This window comes from Planococcus citri, chromosome 2 (assembly GCF_950023065.1).
Source record: "Planococcus citri chromosome 2, ihPlaCitr1.1, whole genome shotgun sequence".
NCBI classification, from domain to species: Eukaryota; Metazoa; Arthropoda; class Insecta; order Hemiptera; family Pseudococcidae; genus Planococcus; species Planococcus citri.
Window position 1 is genome coordinate 41,621,628 of NC_088678.1, and position 14,880 is coordinate 41,636,507.

Below are 14,880 nucleotides of genomic sequence, written 5' to 3' on the forward strand. Positions count from 1 at the left end.
AGCGGATTACCGATTACCTTGCAGCGCAGTCAATAAATTAAACTGCTCCATCCATAAGATATCACATCATCATTCTTATCGAAAAACCTAGGCCTAAGCGTCAGGGCCTAATTCCTAATTACATTTCCGCCGTATGCGTTCGAGAGGAGAAACGCGAAATCGGCGGAGAAAGCGCGTCCGGATTAACGTATTACCCCCACCGGTATAGCCGCGTTGTTGTTGTCACTGTACGGATGACGTCATAGATTTACTATTGGTCGAAGCGAGCGTCGTGCCGCAGGAGGGACATGATAATATGACGGTTTCAACGTTGGGGTTCGTTTATAAAACGAGCTTCCGTTATGGAAGGGGGATGAGAAGGTTGGTATTATAGAGAAACAACGTACCTCGAACGTTGAATACGGGCATCCAGTCGTCTATAGAGTTGGGTTCCGCGGTAAAGGGGGATACAATGGTAAGGCCGTTAGCGGCTTGAAACACTCGGTGGGTGACTGTTTCGTTTGCCGACTTGCCGTATTTGTGTTTAGTGCGACTCGAGCCCGTTGTATTGACCGCGTGTGTTATTTCGCGTCCTTTTTCCAAGTTCGGCGAGAATAGAATCTCACTTTAATGAATTTACTAGTTTTTTTTCTCGATTGCATTTTGCGCGATTAATAATTAACCGATTCATTTTGCGCGTGTGTATTTTGTGAATTAATATCGTGTCTTATGTTTTTGTTTTTTTTTCTGTATTACCTACCGGTGTCCGTTTGTTATCGTTTTCCAACGAAAACGTAAGTACGTGAAGTAAATTTTTCACCGCGTACATTTTTCGCGTGTTACGAAATAAGTTCCAGTGTGGTGATTCGTCCAATAATAAGTATTCGGGTGTTGATTTTTTTCGCAAAATTTTGTACCCCGTTCCCCCGCCAAGGTGTTGTTAAGTTGGCAACGTCGCACGGATGCTGTCTTCGCCTTCCCTCCTCCGCGGCCACAACGTGCAATTGTTCCCCTTGAATCGTCGCGCCTCGTTTAAACCTTTTACGGCTTTATAGTTTCCATTTCGTTGTTTTTGTTATATATTTGGTATTTATTATTATTACCGGCGATCGTACGCATATGTGTGTGTGTGTTTGTGTTTTCAAATGTGATAATGGTCATTTCGCTATTTTGTCGCGATAGCCCCCGCTGTTGCTACCGGTGAGTGATCGGTGTGTGTTTCGTGTGTTACGAAGTGGTATTTTCTTCGTCTACGATAGTAATTTTTGTGTGATTGTTGTATTTTCGTTTAGTTTTATTCGACTAAAAAATGATGCGGTGTTGTGTTCGATTCAACAATGTTGCTGTGATAACAACTTCATCGTCGAGGTATGTCTCATCAATTCATATCTTTATCAGATAGTAGATACTGTTTGAGTTACGAATTACGATTAGCACCGTAGAACTAACTAATTTTGGCGAATCAATTTGTGTGGTAGTTCGCGGTATCGTCAATCGTGATGTTGCTTAGTTTCTTTCTTATCACAAGAGCGAACCTACTAAACTAGGACTAAACGAGGAAATCAGGTCTTGTATACAGAGTTCGCAGAAACATCGAGTACTTCAAAGAAATTTTTTTACTGTAAATAATGGATGCACATGATAGGTGGAATATTATCACCTTAGTCCAACAACCAATCATGTTCCATCATTATTATCATTCATTGTGACCAACCGAAACGGTTAGCAGAAAACTTTTTTTGGAAGTACTCGATATTTCTGCGCACCCTGTATGTTGTATTTTATTGTATTGGAAGTTTATTCAACTTGTAATGTTTAAGTTTACGGTTAGCTAAGGTTACATGGCTGGTTAAATATTTATGTATTTTAGAACTACTGATAACTCGAATAGAAAAGACGGATGAATACCAACTAATGCGGCCCATCCTGCTTCAAGATATTATTAAGTTCTTTAATCTGATTAAACGGGTCGAATGTTTACAGTTCGAAGTAACTAATAAGTAAATTTTACAACGAAGTGCTCTTCGACGTTTCATAAACACTTGCATTCTTCCTGACCTACGTTCTTACTTAATTGTTTACTCTGGAGACGTTTTGCTTCGGAAAGAGAAACCACAGTCTACAGTCTTAATTCATTCCTCAAATCGCACAGTAGGGTATTTTTTTGTTTACTTGTACTGTTTATCTATATGAATGAGGTTTCTTTTTCATTTCAAAATGTTTAACGAAAACCTCCGCCAATTTCAGCAGACTAACATTGAATCATACTTTACTTAATCCATCAGTCGTTACGATTGCGAAATTGTAAACAATCGATTCGTTGGTGACGATAGGTAGTATTGTCGTTGAGCAACAGTTGAAAATCATTTTTAAAATATAAAAAATTTTGAATAATTTTCTTTTGCTTCAAACATCAATAATTCTGGTGCAAGTATTGAAACTAAACTAAAAAAATTGTCAAATTAGTGGGTTCATTCAAAACAGCTGCCTTGATGAAAGAATAGTGAAGCTTCGAGCAGATGGGTCTTAAAATTGCCCCCCCCCCCTCCATCATCAGGGCATGGCTCGAGGGTACTCATATTTTTACGAGGTCTAAAAGATGAATGCTGAAGAAAAGTCAACTTTTGCTGGTGGCTTCAGATTGGCTGGAAAATGTGGCATTTTAATCGGGAGGGGGGTTGACTTCATGGAGCAAAAGAAGTTTTGAGTAATTTCATGCTAAAGTTGAAGATTTTGGAAATTTTTCAAAATTCAAGATTTTCAACTTGTGAAAAAATTTACTTTTCAACCTATCGACCATCACATCTGCTGTGCGATTCACCTGCCTTCTTTACACAACAAATGAGCGAAACAATGAACTTTGATGCAAGAATTTTTTGAATTTTGATATGGATCACTCGTGTCAAATTTAGCAGGCTTTTTGAACCCTGTTGAACCGGACCAAAAAACCGGACCCAAAAGTGCCCACAAGACTGAGTTAACCGGACCTGACCTGACTCATCTGAAACAAATTTATACGTCAATATTAACCGAACGAATGACCCTCTTCAGAAAAATGGTACAGACCTAGACCAAAGACCTTTCTGAAAAATTGGACTAATGACTGCTGTTTGGACCCCAGTTATGTCCAATGTTTCAAATTTTTAATGCCAGTTTAGATGCCTATTTCGATTAAATTTCCATTATGATTCAATTTCTTTTGAAGTTTTAATATGCTGAAATCAAAAATCTCATTTTCAACTCATCTGATGTGTTTGAAGTTTTTTTCTTTCTACAAAATGAAGACCATTTTTTGGACTTGGGCTATGAGCAGGATAAAAAGGCTATAGGTGGATAAGAATGGTGAATTTGCCCCCCCCCCAGAGCTTCAGGGTTGATATTTGCATGGAAGGTGGGTACCCTTGAGCACCTTCCGTTAGGAAAGTTTCAGACCACCAGACCCCCCCGTTTTTGAGAACCCCCCCCTTTTTCTTAAATTACAATAAAAAAAAATTTCTCAGCCCCATGTGAACTGATTTTAAAATTTTTTTAATACAATTGTAAACATCCATAAGAGGTACCCCCACAAAAATTTTCACCCCCCCCCCAATATTTCCCCATCAAAATGGAGTTTTTTTTAGCTTTGTTTACCCGTTTTAGCGATGACCATGATTCGGCACCAAAATGGGAATAGCATTTTTAAGTGTGTTTTTGACCCCTAAAAGCATTTTTTTTCAAAAAAAAATTTGAGGTGGGGCGTGGTCAAAAATTGAAAAAACTTACAGAGGGGGGAAAATGGATTCTGGTGTAAATTATTATTTTTGGTAAACGAGGTGTCGTTTCCATATGAATCGAACCCCCCAAACACGAATATGACGTCCAATTTAATATTATCCTCATCCACACCCCTCCAGTGACTCTGCCCCTCCACCTCAATTTTTACTACATATAAGTGAGGAGCTCATTGCAAAAGTAGCCCTTGTCACATGAACTTTTAGACCCTTTTCATTCGATTGCACCTATTGCCAAATGCGGAGATCATGTTGTAATGATGAAATGACCGTCAAGTTGGCCTACCCTGAGTAGCCCTGAGAGGAATTGCTTTATAGAGTTTACATTCATGATACTGGGTACGCTCAAGGGAGAGGTTTAGAGATTGCATAGGTTCATGTGACAAGGGCTACTTTTGCAATGAGCTCCTCAAGTATTAAGAGTTGAGCTATTTTCATAATGTTGGTGTCATTTTCATATGACTTGAACACCCCGAACACGAATATGAAGTCCAATTTAATGCTATCCTCATCCACACCCCTCCCGTGCCTCTGCACCCAACTTAATTTTCACTGCATTGAAAGTTCAGATATTTTCATAATGTTGGTGTCGTTTCCGTATGACTCGAACACCCCGAACACGAATATGAAGTCCAATTTTATGCTACCCTCATCCACACCCCTCCAGTGCCTCTGCCCCAACACAATTTTCACTATATTGAAAATTCAGATATACATATTATTTTCATATAGCGAACGAACCGTGCGTCCTAGTAAAAATCTGATGATAGTCATCTGATAGAGAATTAAATTCTGTACAATTTTGTTTACACACAACGAACAATTTATATTAGATTCCACTGAGCAAACGTTGCTATGACAATCGCGCTCAAATTTTCACCATAGGTTAGGAACCCTTATGGAAACACACAGAAATAATTTGAGCCAATGTTGGTTCATTTTGTATTGAGAGAGTATATATCAGTTGGTCAAAGTTGAAATTGTGAAAAACCCATTCGGACTTACCCCGGTGCACCTTTTATTTTTGATAATGACTGGCTTGTCCTCTTTGATGGAACTAGCGACTTTAACCGTTTTCTTTGTTTTATGAAAAACCTCAAGATAGGACATCCTTGAGCTCAGTCATCATCTCGGCTTTTTTTTTTTTTTTTGGCATTTTCGTGAATTTCATCTTTACTAGCCTTAATAAAGAATCGCAGTATGTTGTTGACGGCTCGGCAGTTGAATGTAAACTCACAATAAAAATAAAATCAACAAACACCTCATAACAATAACCATTTAAAACAGAACAATCACCAATTTGAAAAGTTTAACGATGGTATGAACCTTACATCTTGAGGTGTCACACTCCGATTTGAACGGGACCGCGATTTTTGGAAAGAGCATAGTCTGAAACCCCCAAAACCAAATTTTCAGCTACCCACGTTCATTTTTCGATTTTTGGCGAATTATTGAAAATTCAAAATTGACTGTTTTTGGCGATTTATGCTTTTTTTCAAAAGTACGTACTGGATCAGTAAAAATGGTTAAAATAAGTCCCAAAACTAATATTATTTACCCAAATCCAAATTTCACCATTTCCAGCCATTCTGAAGCCTCCAGCGCGATTTTTCAATTTCCCCAGAATTTTGAATTTGCTCCAGAAGACGTGAATATCCAGTTGGGCAGCTAAAATTGAGTTGTGTATTATATTTTAGTCTCATAACCAATTTACAAACACCCCCCAAAAAAAATAATTTCTGCTTTAGGTATAAACATTTTGGAAAATAAACCATCATCTTCATACTCGACCTGTTTAACGAGTTTATCAGTCTACATTTGAGCCGATTTTGGAAGTGACACCTCAAAAGTGACTTTTTGACCAGCTTTTTTCAAAATTAAAAAATCAAAAAAATCAAAAGATTTAACCGTTTGTGAGGAAATTATTGAAATTTGCGCGAATCGCTGTATTTTGATCGTAACTAACTCCCCAAATCAAAATTTTACAACTTTCAGCCATTCTGGAGCCTCCAGCGCGATGGACCATCTTTTTTCAAAATTAAAAAACGGGAAACTTTTGATTTTTTGGATTTTTTAATTTTGAAAAAGGCTGGTCAAAAATCCACTTTTGAGGTGTCACTCTCAAAATCGGCTCAAATGTGGATAAACCTATAGAACAGGTTGAGTGTAATATATGTACAACTCGATTTTTAGCTGCCCAACTTCATATTCACGCCTTCTGGAGCAAATTCAAAATTCTAGAGAAATTGGAAAATCGCGCTGGAGGCTCCAGAATGGCTGGAAATGGTGAAATTTGGATTTGGGTAATTAATATTATTTTTGGGACTTATTTTGACCATTTTTATTGATCAAAGTGATCAAGTAGGTACGTACTTTTAAAAAAACAACCTTAATCGCCAAAAACAGTCAATTTTGAATTTTTAATAAATCGCCAAAAATCGAAAAATGAACTTGGGCAGCTGAAAATTTGGTTTTGGGGGTTTCAGACTATGCTCTTTCCGAACACCTCAAGAGGTTCCCTTGTTAGGAGAGAAAAAAAAAGGAATTATTCCAAATCGCTCAACGTTCATCAACAAGCTTTACTTACGTCAAGGCAGGATCCGTCTCTATAGAAGACGAAACTATGAAAAAATCTCAACACTACACGCGCTAAAGCCAGTTAACTAATACCGAGAAACAGAACTGATCCAATCAAATCCTTTTAAACGACTTCCTATACCTAATTTCGTCAACTTACCCTCGTAAAACAATCAAACCATCTACTCATCACATACAGAGTGCAATATTCTCAATCTAATACAAAGTTAAACTCGCATCATCCGTTTCGTTGCCATATCACTGCAGCTCAACATTACGATAATTACGACAAATTAAAATAATTTCATTAGTTTTTGTACGGCTCCTTTTGTATACAGATCTATACTGTTATTAACCCTCCTCCCTATCATATAGCACCACATACTGCTGACGCTGACAAGTCGAAAGAATTTATATTGAATCTCGAAAATTCACCCTTCTCTACTATACACACGAGAGAGAACCAAGAATGAATTTAATTTTTCCCTCGTTTCGAATACGCATATACTTCGTATGTATGAGTTAAATACGTACTATATAGTATGAGAATATTCGCCATTTTTTTCTCCTTCGATTCGTACGTACAATCGCTTACAACCCTTTTGAATTTATGTAGAAACGATTGTAAACTGGGTATAAGTATATACCGGACGTTTATACGCGAATATGTCTAATCAAAACCGCTCCCATTTAGTAGTAGAAACAATTTATTATACCATAACCTTCTATTATCTACACCAAAGGTATAGGTATGTATAAAAATAGGTATAAATAACATCCGCGTATAGATATCTACCGGTTTGATTAGGTCTGCATAAAAATCTGGCGTAAAAAAAATTCGTCTTGGTTGAAGTCTCGAGTTACCTACACGAAATCCACCACGAGCATGAATCCAGATAAAAAATGAGTAGGTAATGAGAATACCTGAATACCCTGTCGCTTATTAGTAATTACGTGTCGATATCAAATTATTATGGAGTAAAATAACCACGGTTGCGATTTTACAAAAACATTTCGTTTGTTTACAATTCGATGGATGGATGGAAGGAAGGAAAGCGACTTGCGACGTTGCCAAAATGAGGACTCTATTGAGCCGGCGGCATCGGCATTGCGACGCTGCTGTAGACACGAGTATCAACGAAAGGGTTTTCGTCGCGTTAAGTAGGCAATCTTTCAACCAGACACACTATATATAAATAGTCTACCTATAATGCATAGAAATTACATAACAGAATAACAAATTCGAATTTTAATTATGAACGGATTATTTATGAACGACTGACGGGTACGTATGAGGTACATATACCTGTAGAAGACGACAGAAAGACGAGGCGAGGTAAGGAATAGGAGGCGGTGCGAACAGAATCTTACCGCGCTGTAGCTATTTAACTAAGCACCTGTTCTTGGCGCAACCAAAGGCAGCCTACGCTAATTAATCTCACCTCGTTCTTCCTTGTCTGCGGATTATACTGCATTTAAATTGGCTCGCGGTATCTAATGATGTTGAATCGAATGTGTCTGTCTCATTATTGATTCCCTGTGTGTTCTTCGGGCGAACAAGAAAATCTTGGCAAAATGGGACCTCCTATTATGGCGTATCCATTCGCAAAAAATCCCTCTTTTCATATAACATACATATAATACGTATCATTACAACGTTGTTATTCGATGCAAAAACTGGAACATTCTGAGCGAGTAAATAAGAAGAGGAATGAATCTCTATCCGGGAGGTAATCTAAATTTTGGATACTCCCTAGGGAGATAATCTAAAATTTTGCGATTTGGCAACACTGCTATGTTTACATTATACTGCTACGAAAGAACACGTTGCCCCAACACCTCAAAAAAAATTCAGCAAAAATGGAGATCCATCCTCCTCCCCCTCCCTCCTCGCCCTTCCGTTTGTATTCCTTATATAATTTCGGCTACATAATTTATCTGCGAGTAGGTAACGCGTTACTTTCGTAGCATGTATAATGTAAACACGTTATCGGACCGTACGTACTTCGCGTCGGCCGTTCAGCTTAACAACTAGGTACAGCCACATGTTACAGGTTTGAGGTTGCAAACTGAATCGGTGAATCGAACTTCTGACCATTGTAGTAAATAATTGTGATTTATTTAGTGAATTTTGACGTGCGTGAATTACTTAAAATGAATATTTGATGCAACCGAATCGGTGAATCGAACTTCAGGCCATTGTAGTAAATAATTGTGATTTAATTAGTGAATTTTGACGTGCGGGAATTACTTAAAATGAATATTCGATTAACAATGGTGAACGATACGGTCACAAAATACATTTCACTTTAGAATTGTTGAGTTTTGATATAAATAAATCGTATGTACATTCACAATAAATGTTTAGGTAAATGAAACCTCTTTTGAAAATTATCTTCACATGTTCATTAAAATTTAGTTGAATTCAAAACAAAACGTATGTATTAGTAGGTATTCCCACAATCTGCGGCAGGCGGCAGTCATTTTTGCACCTCACAACAACGTTGTACTGATAAGTATCATATGTATGTTATATAAAAAATATATTATTCAATTAGGAAGATAGAGTACGCGATCATAAACGAGTGAGATACAACACTCGGCTACGCCTCGTGTTGTATTTATCACTCGTTTGTAATCACGCACTTTATCTCCCTAGTTGCATAATATACTATTAATACAATAAGGTCGATGCTTTGAATATACACAATGTGCCAGATCTTTGATGTATCGTAGCACGTATACAAAATGTGTTGACTCACAATACCCATTCTCAAATATCCGTGTAGAATAAGTAGTTAATCATCTCGTTCGCGTCCACCCACTGTTGTTTCCCTACTTACCATTTCTTCCAGATGATTCGAAAGGATATAGGCACGGAGAAAAGAGGCTGATACATTCCTAGTTGTGTTTTCTAATATGTATTTTAAAGTCCCCCCTCACTCTTGCCCAAATATTTTAGATACAGAACTAAATATGTAGTACAAAATACATTTTCAACACGATAAAAATTCGAAAAAAATCTCAACTTTCTGGTATTGTTGTAGTGACAATGAGCCCTGCAAACTCTGAACCGAGATGACCCTTTTCATTTTATGTTCATTGTCCTCGCATCAACCATATTCGACATTCTTCTCCCAAATAAATTCGACTAAAAAGGTGACCAGATCTTCCGTAATTACGATACATCACGTTCATTAGCCCTTCAACTCCACAATTTAAAAAAAAGAAAGAAAAAAGTCATCCATTCGAAACGCTATGTTTTAAAAGTGTCAGAGTTATCGGTTCGATATTTTTTTTTTTGTAAACAAAAAATTATTTACCAATACTGTACGAGGTTCTTGCTCCGACCACTCTGATAAAAAAGAAAAATTTCGTAATATTAGAAGAGAGGGTTTACATAATACTACGTATAATCGAAAACATGCATTGTTTAAGAAGGGCTCTAGCATAAAAAAAGGTCCAAGGGCGAGTACCTGGTTACGAGCGTGAAAAAAAACACCGGAATCATATCGTTTCTCTCTTTTTTTTTCATCACTGCGTTATAGCGTTTTTCAATAAGCATCAGTTTGGGAAATATTACTTGCCTTTTTGTATCCTGCTGGCTGCTGTCCCTATAAGATAAAAACCGTAATACCTTATTTAAGAACCTATTCTTCTGCGCACCAGTTTTGTTTTTTCAATTGCAGAATGAAAATCCGTCCGGCGAGGGGCTTTTTGTAATCGAATCGTACGACAAGTATAATATGTATATTTGTAAACACATACGAGTACCTACATACGTATTTCTTGAAGCAGTGCAGCGTTCGAATACATAAAGAACCGCAATGATGGAGATAAGTAGGTTTAAGGTACGCAATTTCCATCGAATAAATCCCTCATTATCGGATGATTTTCGTCCAATATTAGATGAAAAGACGAAGAACTGATCGATAATAATACATATGTAGTACAGAGACATACTTCACTCAGCATACTCGGGAAATGAACGTAAATGATGACGTAATCCTGAAGACTGAAGTTAATCTTTCAAGAGACTTACCAAACTCATAAATATAAAATTCTAAATCCCTGCCTCATTGAATTCCCTTTCTCATTGTTCAAAATATCCAATCACTACACCATGAACTTAAAGTTTCATACATATTTATGATTTGAAGGAATGAGCACCCTCCTTCCTCACCTCCTTGAAAGCCATTGTCAGTTCTAACTGATATCACAAATGCCTCAATCAGAAGCCCAACTTGAAGGGGCTCACATCCCCCCCCAGCTTATCTAAACACATCGATCCCAATTATAATTACAATTTTATTTGCTCAAAGGCCCAACTTCTCCATGCACAAAAAATTCTCAACTCTGATATGGTATGGAAGAAGCAAACTACATAGGTAAGGTACCTTTTCCAGCCACATTTTATAGTCATGTTTGTTATCATCCAACGAGACCTCGATAAAGACGCATATTGTTTGTTTTCCTTATCTACGAGTACATAGCAAAATGTAACAATACAATCGCAGTGCACAAATTGATGCCTGGTATTCGCGCTTCTTCTGCGTAGATATTTTTTTCACATCGTGAAGAATGGATAGAAAATTGATCCGCACAATGTAACGTGTTGGGAAGTCTCATATATATACTGTGTCATCAAATTTCATAACAACGCAATCGAGAAAACATGCCAATTCTTCAGTACTACACTCGACTCATCGTTAATTTCGATACATGCAAAAAAATATCCTCACCATGTGTCACATAATGTCAAGACTGCTATACGACTCTTTCTCATCGCGATAGTTTCGACGTTAACGACGATTTATTATCATCAGCAACGAATTCGATTGTTGTCAGGTCATTTTTTGAGGTGTGACCTGCTGCGGTGTTCAATGGTCCTGGATGCTGTAAGTTCGAAATATTCTTGCAGCAAAGTTCATTGTTACATTAATTTGTTGTATACAGTAAATCAATCTGAATTTGATACTTAAAAAAAAGTGCAATTTGATGGTTCAGTGATGATTCAAAAGCGAAAAATTCCTGCATCTTGAGCTCAAATTTTTGAGGAAGGAAGGATCGACCATTATATTCGTGATTTGTGAGAGTTTCAGCTGCTGAAGTTGATTTTTTATTTCTGGCGAATTTTTGAAAATTGCTGGTATATTCAGCCTATTGATGTATTAATTTTTTATATAAAGAGTAAATGTGATCTGTGATCTGTCACGAGAAACCAACTTAATGTCCAAAAAATCGATATCTTTTTTATGGTGGATATTAGTAGTACTTAGGGTGCTGAATCCGACTGTGGGGGTTTAAACGTTCGCGAACGATTCTCTTGACCCTAAATCTGAGGTCAAAAAAATAGAGCAACTACAGTAAAAATTGAAAAAAAAAAAAAATTTTTGGTTTTCTTGAAAGGTATGTTCTGGGGAGTCGAAATGCAAATTTTTGCAACAATCGGCCCACATTTGGAGGATTTGTGCCATATTTTGAAATGTGAGTAAGGCTTGAGTTGGAAAAATCAACTCTTTTCACCTTGAACAAATTTGTTACGAAACGTGAGAAATTTAATAATAATAACTTATTCTTCATTAATAATTCATATTCGGGTAGTTTTTGCAACATTTTTGGCAAAAAATTCAAAAAAATCGAAAAAATTTATTTTGGGAAATTTCGATTATTGGACTTGGCAACCTTGAATCTGATGATTCTGAAAAAAAATTAGCGGGTTATGTTGGCACTCATGGGGGCCAAAAGTGGTGCAAGTTTCACGGACCTACAAATTTTAGATCGCCTGATACATAGTTAGACTCAAAATTTCAAATACCCTTCCTGTAAAATTTACGTTTTGGACACTAGGTTGGTTTTCTCGTGATAGATCACAAATATAGAGAAGAAAATCTGAAAACCTGTTTCTACACTAAAGTCAACCCTCCAATCGATTTCCACCATTTTCAAGCCAACCTGAAGCCTCTAAAGCATCTAAATTCTTCTCAAGCCGTGAAGTTTCAATTTTGATGTTTGCGCTGAATGGATAGTCCAAAGTCTTTTTGTTTCTTGTGTGGCTAAGTGCACCCATGTCTCGACTCCTGCCACAATTTTTACTCAAAATTCCTTCCCTTTTTTCATCGAAACGAAAGATGAAGTGTAAAATCGTAAGTATATTTGAAAAATCTGGACGGAGAATTCAACGAGGTTAAAATTTCAAAATTAATTTAAATGTTGAAAAAAATGTATCATACTTTGCACCTGTTTTGACGCACTGACATTCCAAAAAAAATGCGCAAGCTTCGAGCTGGCACTTATGCATTCCAAAAAAATAACTTGACAATTTTTGAGTTTTTTTTTTAAAGGTGGTGGGATGAAAATTGAAATACATACATATCAAGAAGAAGAACTGCCAATTCGGTCCTGTCAGAACGTAATTTTACAAAATTATCTTTGAATTTTTGGGGTTAAAATCCTGATATATTTTTTTCAAGCAAAACAGTGGAAGAGCTACCAGAATACCATTCTTATTTAGGTAGTTGCATTGTAACTGCCAAATTATTGTAATATATAGCATTCGTATACTCGTCCACAACTGGCTCGTTTTTATAGGCAGGTATATGGCGAAGTGTATGAGGCACTTGGCTTTTTAATAATACACCATCAGCCCAATGGTGAACTATTATATTACACGTTTGCTAATTATAAGGTTCTGAAATCGGTTTTCTCAAAGTACTCTCGCAGTACTCGTACTCGTATATACCCTGGCAACTCCTCTTCTACATGAGTATACGCATATCTCTATAGCTAACACTGCAGAGGAACATAATTTATATAGTAGTCGTATTTTTACATACCTATAGTTTTTCTACATTACGTATAGTGACTATCGCGCTATGGTCCACAGTCTCGCACTATGCCCATCCTATCCTATCTCGTCTAACTAATAATCTTTTCAAATTGTGTTTACGTGAAAGGAATACGGTTCCCGAGTTAACGTGTGCCTGTGAATGATGGATTTTATTTTGCAGTCGCAGCGTTGCCAAATCGATACCATGTGTATTAATGTAGTCTTCAGTTGTCGTATCGTTCACTTTGCTTGAGCTCACTTACTGTTATTATGTACTATATTACGTATGCGGAAAGCTTTTGTGCTGAGAAAAGTCCATCATCGAATTGGTGTTGAGTTTGGTATTATTGAGTCGAGGTTTCGTTTGTTTGTGTCCATTTGCTAGAATAGGTACAAATAATGAAAAAGCTGAGTTGACAGTCAATCTGATGATGGTAAAAAAAAATCAATTCAGGTGATTATTCGAAGCCAAACATGTTGTTAGAATCGTTCTGATTTTTTATCCCCCCCCCCCCGGTTTTATTGAGAATTTCAATCTATTTTGAATTTTGACTTCTCCCCTTCCTCTTCGATGCCATAACTGGAATAATATTCAAATGCGAGAAAAACATATCTTTTTTCTCAATTGTTAAAATTCGCCCATCCAATCTCTTATAAAAAAAAAATTGGGAAAACTCGTATGAAAGAAGAAGAAAATAAATAACCAGAAAACAACCTTTAAGTATACAAACATCATTATCCGAATAAAAAAAGAAGAAAAAAATTGTTGCTGTTGGTCCGTATCATCTCTCATGCAGCCAGCAGCATAGCAACAGTTCCCCGATCTCGTGTATTTAATTTCCATACAAAACGAATCAAGCCTCTCGCGTTCACCCTCATACATCAAACGCCGATTTAAGACGACTCGACGTGCTGGCCGCACACATTCTGCATAAAATATCTATCCTTCTCGAAGACATGTGCTAAGCCAAGCACCGAGCCGTGAGTTTTTTTTCCACTTTGAAAAGCCTTCTATACCATAATATGTATCCCAGAAGCGAAAGAAAAAATGAAAGAAAACTTTTTGCCCGCAATATATCCTTTTGGTTTCTCGCGTGCAGTCAACTTTCTCGATTCGTCTCGGCCCACAAAAGAAGAAAAAGGACATTTCTTCGGGAAAAACGAAAACTAGTCGAGTCGAGTCGACGACCAAATCGTTATAACATCAAAACGACACGCAGTGCAAAACATTAATGATATTTCAAAGTGGGAAATGGGAAACGTCTAGCGTAGCTTACAGCTATGCATTATACGTTTTGAGTGAGAGAACCGAATAAGCCAGCACGAGAGCGCGTCCGACTGAAAGGGGAGATGTATGAAAGAAGAAAGAGAGAAAAAAGACCTATTCGGATACGGTAGCTATCTCGAGCTTGGTTTTTAGAGAAATATCGCAATTTTGTATCATTCTACGAGTCTTTCTCTGTCTGCCACATACGTAGGAGGAAACTCTCATATGTATAACGATCCACGTACATAAGTATATACCGGCGAATACTCTTATATTGCTGAACACCACCAGCACGTTACAATTTCATTATTACGACCAGAATATGTACATGTATAGAAAAAGAAAGACACATAAAAAAAAGAGAATATATAAGTATACTAAACCGAACACATAAGAAACCGGTTCGCCAGGCCATTAGTGGCATGTACACGATCACGATTCTTCTCCACCTATATTCT

General features: G+C 37.1%; 1 protein-coding gene across 1 annotated transcript in view; it reads left to right on the plus strand.

Moving 5' to 3' along the window:
- The first annotated feature begins 391 nt into the window (after positions 1-391).
- Positions 392-14,880, plus strand: part of LOC135835815 (mucin-2-like) — a 151,018-nt gene continuing 136,529 nt past the window's right edge. The window contains exon 1 of the mRNA XM_065350247.1: positions 392-1,347. The gene's annotated coding sequence lies outside the window, so the exon portion shown is untranslated. The remainder of the gene's footprint in view (positions 1,348-14,880) is intronic.